This window comes from Aplidium turbinatum, chromosome 13 (assembly GCF_918807975.1).
Source record: "Aplidium turbinatum chromosome 13, kaAplTurb1.1, whole genome shotgun sequence".
Taxonomy (NCBI): domain Eukaryota; kingdom Metazoa; phylum Chordata; class Ascidiacea; order Aplousobranchia; family Polyclinidae; genus Aplidium; species Aplidium turbinatum.
Genome location: NC_137484.1, coordinates 10,753,961 through 10,768,545, shown reverse-complemented (window position 1 = coordinate 10,768,545; position 14,585 = coordinate 10,753,961). Strand labels below are relative to the sequence as shown.

The window sequence follows — 14,585 nt, the reverse complement described above, 5'->3', positions numbered from 1 at the left end:
TTTGTCTTTTTTTTGCTCATCCGTTGTACAGCATTGCTTTGTCGTTGCACCTGACAAAATGAAGAAATGTGGCAATGTGTGTTTCTTTGGTCTTTAACTATCTTTATCACCAATGATGAAAAAACGTAACTTATAGAATAGACGTATACCATCCTAAAAACGTATCGAGAAATTGATCTTGGTCTGATGAAAGTTTGTGATCATAGAATATATGCCTTGATTAAGCATTGTCTTATTGTCTTAACGACCACAGTTTGATTGATTCCACTATTGTGAAATGCTATTCCAACAAACGTGAATAAAATCATAAAGTTTACAAAAAAGCAACTGTTTTCAGAACAATAAAAATCAACGTAGCTTAGAGCGTTTTGTGATTAAGCGCATTGTTTGTAACGGTATCGGTCATTCATCGATTGTACCAAGTGATGTGCGTGTTACTACTTCACTAACAAAACGACTGTGCTGTTGAAAATCGAATGACCACCATCACGCACTGTCGAAGTTACGGAAGTTTTTTTTAACTGAGTATTCGTGAATAAAATTTGCTATTTGTTTAAACTGTTATGATTTGAAATTGAGCAACTATGAAGAAACACACGAACAAAAACGACAACATGTCAGAACTTGTTTCCGCGCTTGTACAAACGTGTGCATATCTCAGGCCTACGTCTCTGGCTTGAGAGTGGTTCCAGCATGGTGACCAGAACAAAATATACTAAAATTGTACCATAAATACAGAAAACAACAACGTCTTTCGGTAAATCTGATGTGATCTAAATACATTTTGTAAAAATGGTACGTTGAAAGCTACCATTGGATAAAAGCGATCATACTAGAAAGCGTAAACAACGCTGTACATTTGAAACTGATCAATTCCTCTTGACATGAGATTAATTAAAGTTATTGCCTAAACAAAGACGAGCGCTTACAAATCAGAAAAGTTCAAAAACAGAACTGTTTTGCCTTTGAAAGCTGCAAACAAATATGAATGGAGCTGATAAGACATCGGCTTTAGAAAAACTAACATGTCTGATAGGTGATTTCGAAGACAACGAGGTTCATCATGCTTAGTAGTTTATGTGAGCTGATTAAATTCAGTCGTGATGTGATCTATTGTAAGCTGTGTGAACCTCATATCAATAAACTAGTTTTTCAAGGATGCGGATTCCAAAAAATTTGCCAAAGGCAAATTAAAAATTCAGGAAAAAGAAATTGTCATGATCAGATGACAAAATATGATGGATCTTGAAAGTGACAGTCAGAGAGCAGCATGCGACAGCTACAACCAATTAATCAGAAAATCTTCATAAACCAGGTTGAAAAGTTTAGTGCTTTGTTTTTTGCTACAAATCGCCATAGCAAGAACTTAATTTTATAATATTTGTGTATTCCTATACTGTAAAATGTACAACGCATTGCAAGTGGTCATAGGCGATCGACATCTGCCGATATTGACAGCAACTTTAATCTCATCTTGGTAGTGAATGAGTAAATTTGCATACAAAACTTGCAAGAGACCTGTAACAAGTCGTTAAGTTACAAAAAAGCACAAACAAGGATTTGTAGCTCTGCATTTGATGAATTAAGCCCACTGTATTGTCACGATGACATCGATCAAACTATTTGGCATTGTCTGATGTTAAATGTCGGTTTAGCATGATTGCCTTCTCAAAATGAATGAACAATTAGCCACGAAACAACGAATAGAAAACGCTGTCAGTTGTAACTTTAAAGCATGGTCCTTTCGGAAGCTGTACAGACAGAAATACTAAAACATTAACGAAAAACTTTATTCTCTTCTTTTTTATAGACATATTTGGAGCTGAAATCTGTCCTCGCCTGCTCGACAATACTTTATGGATAATCGTGGCTGAATTGGACATTTGTTTCGACGAGCCTTGCTCAGCGTTTCGAACGTACGAGATACGAAGGCTAAGTTTCAAAACATGGGTTTCAATTTTATGATAGGTGATACGCAATATCCGTTTTACAAGAAAAATAGGAATTTTTGGCTGGTTCTCCGGCTGAGGACTAGTTCTTAATGATGTCGAAATTCCAGTCAAGACTGTAATGCCTTAAAAGGGCAAAAGAGGCGCAAACATTTCGGAATTGCTACTGTAGCGGAACTGTGTTTTTAACTCGGCCAAAGCGTCAAAAAAACGTGCAGTAAAAAATTTTAGTTGTAAAGTTTAATCGGCAATACTTTTCAAAAAATCTATAAAATGAGAAAACGGTGTCTAAAGTTTGTTTTTCCAAGAATGCGTGAAAACAATTATACTCAATTAACCTCTTTCCACAGGGTAATCAGAGGCGTAATTTAAAAATATTTGAAGAAGTCTTTTATTCATGCATAGCTTTGTTTGTAGCGCAAACATGTAAAAATAAGCAATCAACTAGATCTAACATTATTTTATTTACATATGCAAAAATAAAGAAGTAAATCGAACGTTTTCGGCAACTCACAGAGCCTTCGTCAGGAAGCCAATAATTGCACTAATCGTGTGATATATTTTTCTATTTTGTGCCATAACAAAGTAAACCCCTTTTCAAAACTCTACCATATAATTTTAAAACTCTAAAACACGAAAGATTATATTTTATTTTCTATTTATACTTTCGTGCAGAAACAGCTCAGACATGACCATTCTAAAATATAGTCTGTTGTGAAAATTTACTTTCGTTTATGAAGATAAACTAAGAAAGTTAGACTTTGGTTTAAGCTTTCGTCAGTTTTATTGTGCAGTGACAAAATAGAGCGTCCGAACAAGACCTAAAAAAACATTTTTTTTATCAATATTAAGCTTTTATTGGCTATATAGACTATACTATAGAAAGTGGGAGTGCATCGAAGAAGCTAAATGCATCTAAATACATTAAATTTATAGCTGTTTTTAATATGACGGAATAAAAATTCTAAGAATTCTTATTTATGACGATTTGTTTACAAAACTCAAATTTATTGTGTTCTCTATGTATGATATAAATAATACAAAAAAAAATGAAAAAATTTGGAAGCTTTTCAAAATTTTATAAACGCGTTGAATGTAATAAACTTATGACAAAAAAACTACAATTTTGGTTAACGAAACTAAAAATTATTGTATTGTCTATGAAACAAATCAAATAAAAATAATGTTAAAAAAATTCTGGTTTTGAGTACTTGAAGAACAAAAAACCCGCAAGACCTAGGATTTTCAGTGTTTTGAAAAACATGCAATTTGGCACGATATTAAACTTTTTATTACGTTAAAAATACTTTTACTATTCAATCGTCTAATCTTCTTCTTCTATCGAGTCTTCTAAAGTTTGTTGATACACCACAGATTGACACATTCTTCCGCAACGGAGTTGTACACTGACAGGTCCCACCTACTGCACCGGGTGGCAAGCCGAGGGCAAACAAGAAGGTGGTCCGCTGTTTGGGGCTCGGTGCCACAGATACATACAGCAGGGCCCGTGTCGTAGCCCCACTCCACCATTGCAGACTTAGTACGTCCAACACCGGTTCGGAGTCGATTTAATGTTTTCCACTTTGCCCAAGGAGCGTTTGCTCCTGGGGGGAGGGACTCTGATGGTGGGATCTTCATTTCAGTGTATGAAGTCTAATGTCGTAATCGTCTAATCGTCTAATCGTAAATGTCTAATCGTCTAATGATTATACATTTTTAGTTCTTTATAATTGCGGGAAGCACAAAACAAGTAGACGCGAAACGGCCTTCTAGATCAGCGTGTTCCAACTGCAGGCCCGCGGTCCGAACCTGGCCGCGAGCTCCGTTTTTTGGCGCACGAACTGATAGTCATCTTTGCTTTATTCTAGCAATATCACTTCAATTTTTGTTTCTTTGTTATTGTAATTGACAAAAAAACTTTGTAAATGATCCTTTGTGATGTATAACAATACCACTTTGTTCAAAAAATGTTCACATGGGCATGAGAGTTAGTACACAGCCCCCAGAGCTTCAACTCCAATTATGTGAACTTCGGAACGATCCGTTTTTGTTGTCAAAGTAAATGGAAAATCCTGCAAGCTTTTGGAAGTTAGTGTCAAAGGAGAAGTTTCCCCTTTTAAAAGATGTTCTGAACCTGTATGCCACTCGATGTTGGGAAGTATAGCCTACATTTGCAAATGTACGTTTTTGGCAATGAACAATATTAAAACCAAAAATCGAAATCAACTTGGAAACGAGGCTCTTTACGCTTGTGTTCGCATGGCCACAACTACGATTCTCGTGGATACCAACGCTATTGTCTAAAATTAAAATCTAAAGTTGATAAAGTTCAAGATGATCCCCCTTTTAGGGTGAAACAAGCTGGAGAGGTTTTAGAGAGGAGTAGCTATTGCCATAGGCTATGCATAATTTGCCACCAATAAGCCTATGAATCGCTATTTAAAAAATTGGGCCGCAAGATAAAAAAAATTTTTTGGGCTGCGATGAAAAGAAATTGGACCAGGCTGTTCTAGATCATCAGTGGCATATGGCAAGCTGGCTAATTTGAATGCCTGCTGCAAAATAACCACATACAAAATATAAATAATGTAGGCGACACCAAAGTAGACACAGACAATAAAAAGTAAAACTACAAAACTGGTTGAGCAAAAACTACTAAGACAACAGCAATTACACTTTTACTAAACGTTACTCGCAAAACACGTTTTATCAGTAATTTTTATAAGCTCATGAAAATGCAAGCGTGAAAAACTTCAGCATGCACTTTATCGGTTTCGTGACAAATAGTCTAATGGCTGAAAAAGATCTTTTGCATCACTGAAGTGGGCTAGATTGTAAACAAAGCTTCATACAGCTTTTCAAGACTTGCAAGTTTCTTGTTTATACCTTTAAAAAAACATACTTTTTTTCACAATTTCTTGCTGAGGAAAAATAGCTTCGCGGTCGTGATAACAATTTTCCATAAGTGAGAGGAACCCTTCAGAAAGAGTTTTGAGTCAGGCCTTCTGAACTTAGACTCTGTACCGAGTTCAACCTCTACTCGTTTTAGTCCTCTTTTGCAGGACTGTCAGAGCTCTGTAGATCCCTTCTAAGAACACAATTTTGAGATTCCTGGTTTCATGTCTATTCGCTTCGTAGCATCACTCAACCAACTAGCTGGAACAATCAAACAATAAATTTAAAGTATAAAAAATAAGTTACATTTGTAAAAATAAAACAACTGTAAAAAAGGATCAATACTTACTTTGTAAGTAAACAAGTAAAGTGGGCCAATTAAGGAATGGATACAAACAGACTACACCATAAAAATGACGTTGATTGAACGACTTGTGACGTTGTAAGTTATCACGTCAAAAACGCGTCATGTGCATGGATATAAACATTGTCACAATTTATGAATCAAACAACAAGCTTGAGTGTTGTAAGCAACGTTAACGCTCGTGTCTGTATACATTACGACAAGTCTGAAAAGTAGGCCTGATGTCGACAAGTAGACACAATGCTTCATTCCACAAATGAACGTTCAAAGACTTATTGATTGTCTGGTGTCTGTGATAACTTGCTTTCGTGTACGACAAACATGATTCAACTTATTTTTTTGTGAATAAACTGCTCACAACATAACACGAACATATTACCTGAAATTGATATGCCGTTTTCATCATCTTTCCAACTACAAATAAGGCAAACAATGGGAGTGAGAATGAAGCCTGGATAGTCTTCGTATTTACATACGTGCAATTGTTTCGTTTCATCTGAAAGCTCTGCAGTTGAAAGAAAAGTAGGCTACACTGGATTTACGTTTATATTCAATTGAGGCTTGAGCTTTGGACATAAACAAACGAAGTCAAATTAGTTTGAGTTTCAAAGGTGTATTCCTGTACTTTTATACCGTGCAAAAACACTCTTATTGTTTTCAAGCAAAAAACTTAACTTTTTTTCTTAACTTGAGCTTGTGTTCATTCAATTCATCAAACTTCTTGGCAGTTTTCCTCTTCTTTTATCAGTCTCGTGTTCTTACCGAACAACTAGAGCAGTGGTTCCCAACCTGGAGTTCTCGGACCCCTTGGGGCAGTGGCGTAGCCAAGGGGGGGGTTTTGGGGGTTACAACCCCCCCCTTTGGCACGCCTGTGACGTCACGATATTGAGAATGATGCTTTCAGTCTAAAAAAAAATTGCCCAATTTAAAAAAAAATTGCATTAAAAGAGCGAGCTTTGCCAATACCAAACATCACAGCCAGGAATTAGCAACAAGAAAACATAGAGACTTAGCTTCATTTCCGAAAAATGCCGAAGAAAACATGATCTTATCCTTTTGCTATGCTACCGGACAGCACCATTTTACAGGAATATTCGTACCCACATTTTTGTTGAAAATGCTCTGAAAATGCACCAAATTTAAAGTAATTTTTCAAAATTTTCTGGGGGAGGCCCCCCAGACCCCCCACCGCTGGGTGGTCAAAACCCCCCTTTCAAAATTCCTGGCTACGCTACTGCCTTGGGGGTTCGTGAGAAAGCATTTGGGGGTCCGTGATTACCTTGATGAAATTTGGAAATAAAACAACTTTGTTCTATATGCATGGATGGAGCACGAGCTATGCTCGGGAACAAATCCGGATTTGCTGCTTTAGTAAAAAACGAAGCTCCTCGTGTAGTTGTTACTCATTGCTTCTTGTACAGGTACGCCTTAGCAGCAAAAACTTTACTGGCAAGTCTCAAAGAAATTCTGACGAATTGCGTGAAAGTCGTTAATTTCATCAAAAGCAGAGCTGTAAACCACCGTACTTTTAAAGCGCTCTGTCAAGAAGTAGGGTCAGATGACGGAGTACTTTTGTATCATTCTGAGGTACGTTGGTTATCTAGAGAAGTTTTAAAACGACTGCAGCAGCTAAAAAATGAGGTATCAACTCATTTGAAAGCAAAAGAAGGTTCCCTCTTAAAAATTGTTCGAAAGTAAAAGTTTTCTATACGGCATGGCCTACTTAGCCGATATTTTCGGTCATATTAACAATGTTACTCATGGCATTTAAGGACCAGGTATGACAATAATTGATGCAGCTGAAAGCGTTTTTAGCCAAGTTGTCGGGTTGGAAACGCACATTGGAAGCAGGTAATTACGCTAACTTTCCAATGTTAGAAGATCTTATCTTGATGGATGAAGCTCAAAGAGAATGTACTCTTTTGATTTCTATGAAAGAAAAATTTTGCGCACAATTGAAACACTGCAAATCTCATTTCAACGTTATTTTAATTTAGAACACCTGCCGAACGAAGTTGAAACATGGATTCGAAATCCTTTTCTTTTTGACTTGAACAGCATTAACGATGACGACCTCAGTAAAGATGACCTAATTGATTTGAGATCAAAAGAGTTATTACGCATTGAATTTCATTCAAAAACTGCGGAAGAATTTCGGTGCTCACAACTGTAAACCTACCCATTCTTGGCAAAGCAAGCGAATATTGTTTTGTTACCATTCATAACCACTTACCTTTGCGAGGCAGGGTTCTCAGCTCTTGTTACAATAACAACATCGAAATCGCCTGGACAGTGGACGTTGAAGATGACATGCGTGTTGCATTGTCAAAAACTCAACCGCAGTTCAGTCGTTTAGTTCAAGAAAGGCAACAACAACCATTTCATTAAAATTGCTTACGTTGAAAAAGTTTCGGCATGGCACTTAGGGTCACCTTAATATTCAAATGCTGCTGACATTTCTTGAACAATCCATTCATTTTCTTATTTGAGCAACTGTTTAACCTGATACTTGCCGCAGGAGTCACAGCGGCAATGCAATATGACACCGTACAGTAGACTAGTTGAGTAGCATAATTATTACAATAGTCAATAGTAGCCTACTGTGATTGAACTGACTCGTGTGAAAATAAATTTCTTTGCAATAGTCAATAGTATGTTAATTGAGTTTCAGACAAAATTTAGGTAGGGGTCCGCAGAATTAATAATTTGTCTAAAGGGGTCTGTGACAACAAAAAGATTGGGAACCACTGAACTAGAGAAAAGGATGCAGTTGATGTGGTGAACCTGGTCACGTGATACACTGCACGACGCCCACTAATTGCATCGACAGGACATGACTACAATGACTTCATTGTCTAGGAGATTTTGAACACTCGATCACGCACAAAATAAACAGTGGCACATTAATGGTCTTTGTGCAGAGGAACACTTGATGAAATGGCTGTATGCAGCATGATGGGGATTACCTTGGTCTGCATGAATAACTACTTAAAAAAACAACGCAATAAACAATTTTTGTCATCATGCCTCGACATGGCCACCAGCCAGTGACGTGACCTCAGCAAGCCATCAGCTTGGTTTTCACCTGGATGACCTCTCCAGCGCTGCCCGGTGCTTTTGTAAAATTTCATCCGTCACATTTATTTTTTTAGTTTAATGGCCTGCATATGGCTTAAAACTACTGCGCTTCCCGGTATTTCTGTACAATTTTATCCGGCAGGTTTACTTTTATGGCTTAATAGCCGGCATAGCTTAGAACTTTCCGAAAATTCCTACTTGTCCTAATTTTAACCAGAAATCAAGTGTGTTTCATCGAATTCCGATTTGGCCTGACTTGCACCGGTCATAATCAACTATTGAGTCAAATTTCCTTTTCAATTTTTCCTACCATAGAACAAGAATCTATAACATGAAATAACTGTGCAGACCTCTATAGTGCTACACGTGAAAATGCAAACATATAAGGCCTGAATTTTGCTACGAAAAGCGAATAAAGGTCAAATAATACCGAAAGCAACCAATGAATTGACCGTGTGAATGCGATATGGCATATAGTGACCTTTAGGTATTCGGATACCAAGTATCCTGTAATATTCCCTTTACAATTCTAGCAAAATTCTTGTTCCTAAACATGTGATTGCTGTTCGTGCGACGACAACAGTGATATTATGGCTTCCTCCTTCATGGTTGAGAATGTATTCTATAAATGGCCATAAATCTTCATGGAATATATTTAGATCTATGAGTTTTCCAATGACTAATAGGCTACACATTGCAAGTTAGCATTACGTAATTGCACTGTAAAATGTACATGACATGACGATGAAAGAAATGGAAGAGCAAAGACAATGGCGATCTTGTTTGCATTTTTTAAAGTAAAAATTAAAAAAGTATTTGACACATTTCGGTAGACTATTAGAATAGAACTATTCTTATAAAACAAAAGAACTTTTTTTAGCAAGCTTCACTGAGGATACCATAAAGTTTCCAAAACTTGATTTTTTTTCGTGTATTTATGAGTTTTTGACAACAAAAACAACAATCACAAAATTTCGCAAATTTTGATATCCATTAAAAACTAATCTAAGTCTATTGACTCAGTTTTGTAAATTAGCACTGGCTGTCTGATAATTAATCAAGCAAAAACCAAACAATAGCCTAACAATAACTGTACCCTCGCTACGATACAGTAGATAAAAAATGTATTTTCTTTCCCAAAATTTATGATTCTATTGAAATCTATCAAATCTATAACAGAAATACTTCAGTTTAACAAAAAAAAAAAATACTTTAAACAACTTTCTTGTGTGGTAATCGAAAAATATTTGGTGGTGTTCTAGCATCAGATGTTGCTCTTAGCCTAAACCAGTTCAACAATTATTTACAATGCATGAGTGCAAAACTGCATGCCACAGCAGTATTAAAAGTCAAACGCAGAAAAGTAACGCTTTAGCTTCGGATTCTTGCCGAAACAATAATCAGATGAAAACTGAAACTTATAAACAGAAAAGTTTGAAATCTTTATCAAACTGCATGTTATTTATTCCTTTCTCTCAACTTCGATGCCTGGTATGAGCGGATAGCTCATTCAATACAGCACCCACTGCACTTTCTTCATTAATTAAGCTTCAAAATCAGTAAAACTGATAGCCTACGACCAGGCCTGGATTAACCATTGTGCTAGGGTGTGCTAAAGCACAGGGGCCCCGCAGACAGAGGGCCCCACTTTTCCTGAAAATGAAATAAATAAAATAAAATATTAATCTAAAAATATTATACTTAAAATATTATCTCAAAAAGGCTTATGGAAATGAAGCAAGTTTTAGTCATGAAACCATGTACCAGATAATAGAGAATAATAAAGTTGAAGCTGCTTTCCCTAATGTAGAAACAATTCTTAGATTGTTTCTTTGTATGATGGTCACTAACTGTTCTGGAGAAAGATCATTCTCTAAGCTGAAAAGAATCAAAAACGTACATCGGTCTACAATGACACAAAAGCGGTTGGCTAATCTGAGCCTTCTCAGCATAGAGTGTGATAAACTGCGACTTCTCAATTTTGATGCTATCCTTACAGACTTTGCAGCAAAGAAAGCCAGAAAAAAGTCATTCGGCTGAATTTCATGTTAGTTTTCTAAATCCTATTGGTAGTTAGTAGTGAATGAAAGAGCACTTTAGAATAAAAATTCAGAATAACCTTTCATTGCAATTTGCAGTGTAGTGTGCAGTACTAACAGTGGTCCCTTGCCACAATGTTTTCCCTTGCACGGTTTCGTTGATTTAATGTGTGTGATTTTGCATCCATTATACCGTAAACATTGTTGACTTAATTTGCACATATGCTTATTTAATCATCGATCACGTGCTATTTCAAAGTTATCTAACTTGTACCTAAGCAAGGCTCGGTTTCCTCTGCAAGCGAAACCAGCTTAGGCTACTTCCATTACGCTCCACGTAAGCTGGTAAGGGCCCCCATAAAATGCATTAGCACAGGGGCCCCATTTGACCTTAATCCGGGCCTGCCTACGACTATACAGTATACACCTAGCCTAGATATGTTTAAACGTATTTTCAAAATTACTTCAATAGCTTGTTTCTTAGCTGGCAAATGAAAATGGATACCTTTCAAACCTCAGTGAAAAATGTTGTGTTAAAATTGCTTTCATGCACACGCTTTTCTTTTTGTAAAGTGTTTTGTATCAATATTGCATTGTATTATTATCCTTGAAACGATGGTAATTAGAGGAACAATGCAAGTAATTACGCACAACTGCTTATCTAAAAGCTATGCCCTCAGTCTACATCCCACCTTTAATTTACGACATGCTGACATTTTCAAGTAATCCAATTGTGAAACCCAAAGCAGTTCAGTGGCCGAGTGGTTTCATCTTCGGCTCTCGTGCTGGTAAATCTGAGATCGATTCCAGGTCGGACCAAACTGAAGACTTTCAAAACGCTACCGATCGTGTTTTATCTTGCATAATGCCGTGAAAATAAGTAGGGTGACAATGTGATGACAATACGATACAAACATTAAAAATGAGCTCTATCGCTAAAAGACCTTAGTAGTTATAGAGTGACTACCATCATCTTCATCTTCCTTTTGCACACCTCTCGTACACCATCTTCCTCTTGCGTCTGAGAAAGAAAAAGATGATTTGCTTATAGCGAAATCCAAAACCTGTTGCATGTATAACTCATCTTCAACTCTTTAAACAAAATTTTGCTGTGATTAGATTGCATTGTAGCTTTAAATTCTCATTTCCCAAATACCTTTGATAAAAGTGATTACACTGGTTACACTGGTCAGTGATTCGGATTCAGTGCCCCCGAAATATTTCAAAACCGTTGAGATATCTCCGGCATTAGAAAATTTTCCTTTTTTTGTTCAGTTGCTACAACTACTAATTAAAGCTGTGTTATTATTGTTGACAACTTTGAAAATAAAAGGAAACTGGTTGATTCAGGAAAAAAAGCGGAGTGAGAAATTAGGCGCTCGTGCTTTTAAATTATAGCCGACTTTAATTTTTGTTTTAATAAAAAATCTTGCACTTCATGTCAGGGGTGGATCTACCGGGTGGGCCAGATTAGCACAGGCTCACCCAGATTGACAGTGGGCCCACCCAAAATCAGATTAATTAAAAAAAAACATATTAATGTTTAACACTAGAACAACCAAGTGGCACTGAATTGTCTGTGGCATCAATATTTTACAGCATGATATTAACAGCCCATAAACATTCACAAACTTGCCACATCTTTATCACGCTAGCTCAATTGCCATGCATTGTTAGTCTACATCAGGGGTCACCAACCTTTTTTGCATGCGGGCCACTTTGGTACTAAGGAGAGCTGTGGCGGGCCGCACTAATAAAATGATAGGTAGGTTGACTCTTATGCTAGAAAAGAACGCACTTTGTTCCCAGTATCCAGCGTTACATGTTGTTCATACTTATGTTCGAATACCGCAGCAACAAAATTAATCGAACAACGCTACTGCCAGGCCAAGCTCCTTTTACAACACTTTTGACTTTTTTAACAATGCCTAATAAACGAGGCCACCTGTTTTGTGCACTTATAGCGAGGCGAGCGGTTTCATCAGAATATTCATCGCCAAGCAAGAGTGGTGTTGTTACTTTACTTCGCAAAAGATATCTTGCAATTAACAGTTTCAGACTTTCAGTGAAAAAGGAAATGTTTGACACATCGCAATACAGGCAACAATAGTGACCTGCAAACATATCAGCGAAAAATAGGCTCCAATAACAGGGAAAAAGAAACCATGTACCATGAAACAAACGCTTGTGGAAATCACCAAAAAATCGTAATTTTATCGTAATTCATGAACAGTCTTCCCTCTAAAAAAGCAATAAGTTAGTTTTTCATCCTTTTTGTGAGAGTCAATAAAAACCGTCTTTATTTTATTATTGACAACTCTCACTTACGGTGCTTATCAGCATGGCAAGAATTGTTGATTAACAACATTTTGCAGTACTTGCTTCGGCAGAACATATACTAAAATTGGAACGATACAGAGAAAATTAGCATGGCCCCGCGCAAGGGTGACACGCAAAATCGTGAAACGTTCCATATTTCTTCAAAAAAAAACGTTTTGCAGTACTAAGCTAAATATTTTTATAATACAATCAGAAAAAGTCTTTAAATCTACAGTATATATAATATTTTGCCAATTTATTATAAATTGAGTTGGCACACCGACCTATTTTGCCAACAAAAACTTGCATACAGGGAATACTGCTCATGAAACACAATAACGGTGAAACGCACACTAGTGTTTACATGACATTTGCAAACTTAAAATAAGCAACCCTATGCTCACAGACAATTTCGAAATTCGAAAAAAAACGTTTTAATCAACCACTGGGACAGTGTGGCTGGACATCGCATTGGAATAACTTTAAGCAACCCCCACCTAAAACTATAATCTGATTGGTCGGTCGGTGGAATCGTATGCAAAGCGAAAATATGCTTCCCGGAAAGTATTTTTTGCCTTCGTGCTCATTAACTCCTCAAGAAAATTATTTTTTGTTATACTTGTACGCTGATACCTTCCGCGGGCCGCAGCGATGCAGCGTGGCGGGCCGCATGCGGCCCGCGGGCCGCCATTTGGTGACCCCTGGTCTACATCATAGATAGACGAACTTGTTTTACAAACGGCTCGTTCATTCCTTTTCATTCATAAAAACAGTTTTTGTGTAGCCTGTATAGTGTTCCATTTCAGTCAGTTTTAGCTCAGTCGAAATTTGTATTCCGTGGTTTTGAATTTCGAACGTGTAGTTAGCATCCTAGTCAGCATATTTATAAATTTTGGATACCAGTAGGCCTACGCGCCTACCTAAGCCAGTACAGCAGTTTACTTATTACTGTAGTTTCAGTAAACTGCTGTGCTTAGTTTTCAGTTTTTTTTTTAGTTTAGTTTCATAACGTTTTCTAACGCCATAACGAAAGACATCTAACTCATTGACAGTTCAGATTATGATGACATAATCAAGTTTTTTTAACTCGAAACCTAGGAGATTCCGCCTTGTGTAGACTGTAGAAGCTCCGGTAACAGTAAGTTTTTGAATGCTGGCCCGCCGTGGCATTATTGGTGAAGGCCCACCAAGATATTTCCTAGGCCCACCCATAAATTACGTTCTGAATCCGCCACTGCTTCATGTGTGTGACATGGTTAATTTTTTGCGTATCGCAACACAATCTTTTAAGAGCGATATTTGGAAGGTATTAGGCTATTTAAAATGCATACATGCATTATCTCAAGTCCCATTGAGACTAAGTTGCTTTGTAGGCTACATTGTATGCAACGTGTCTTTTTTGAAACACTTTGTCTTAAATGGCATCAGGTGAGAAGCAGTAAAACGCTGATAAATTGAAGATCTGAGTTAAAAAATTAATTAAAGTCACAAAATACAACTTTTGAGAAAAGCAAGTCAAAGTTTTTCAAAGTTGCTAAATCTTTTGTTTTTATGTAAACACTAACGTGTGTTGTAGCAAAGTTAAGCTGCTTTTTAAATCAAGTTTTGCATGGGACATGCATTGAGCGTTGTACAACATTTTTTGGAGATAAATTAATTTCCACAAAATGTTTCTTAAGTTGTTTTCAAATTCAGATTAATTAGTGTTTTTGCAGAAATGGCAAATACCTATTCCAATTGAAAGCATCTCCTGCAAACCAAAATTTGGTATCGATGCTTAAAAACCGGTAACGAGATTTCCGAGAAGTGGTATATTATTACCTCTGCTTAACATTTCGTAAGGTTAAATCAACAAAAAACTTGTTTGATAGGAAATGGGACATCTTCCCGAAATGTGTGTTTGAAGAGGCACTGTCCGTTACAACTTGCAATTTCCTTGCA

The 14,585-nt window shown here is 36.8% G+C and overlaps 1 non-coding gene across 1 annotated transcript; it reads left to right on the top strand.

Moving 5' to 3' along the window:
• Positions 1–12,699: 12,699 nt before the first annotated feature.
• On the top strand, positions 12,700–12,805 carry LOC145782652 (U6 spliceosomal RNA). Its single transcript, XR_014290877.1, has one exon. It is a non-coding gene; the product is annotated as a U6 spliceosomal RNA (small nuclear RNA).
• Positions 12,806–14,585: the final 1,780 nt, after the last annotated feature.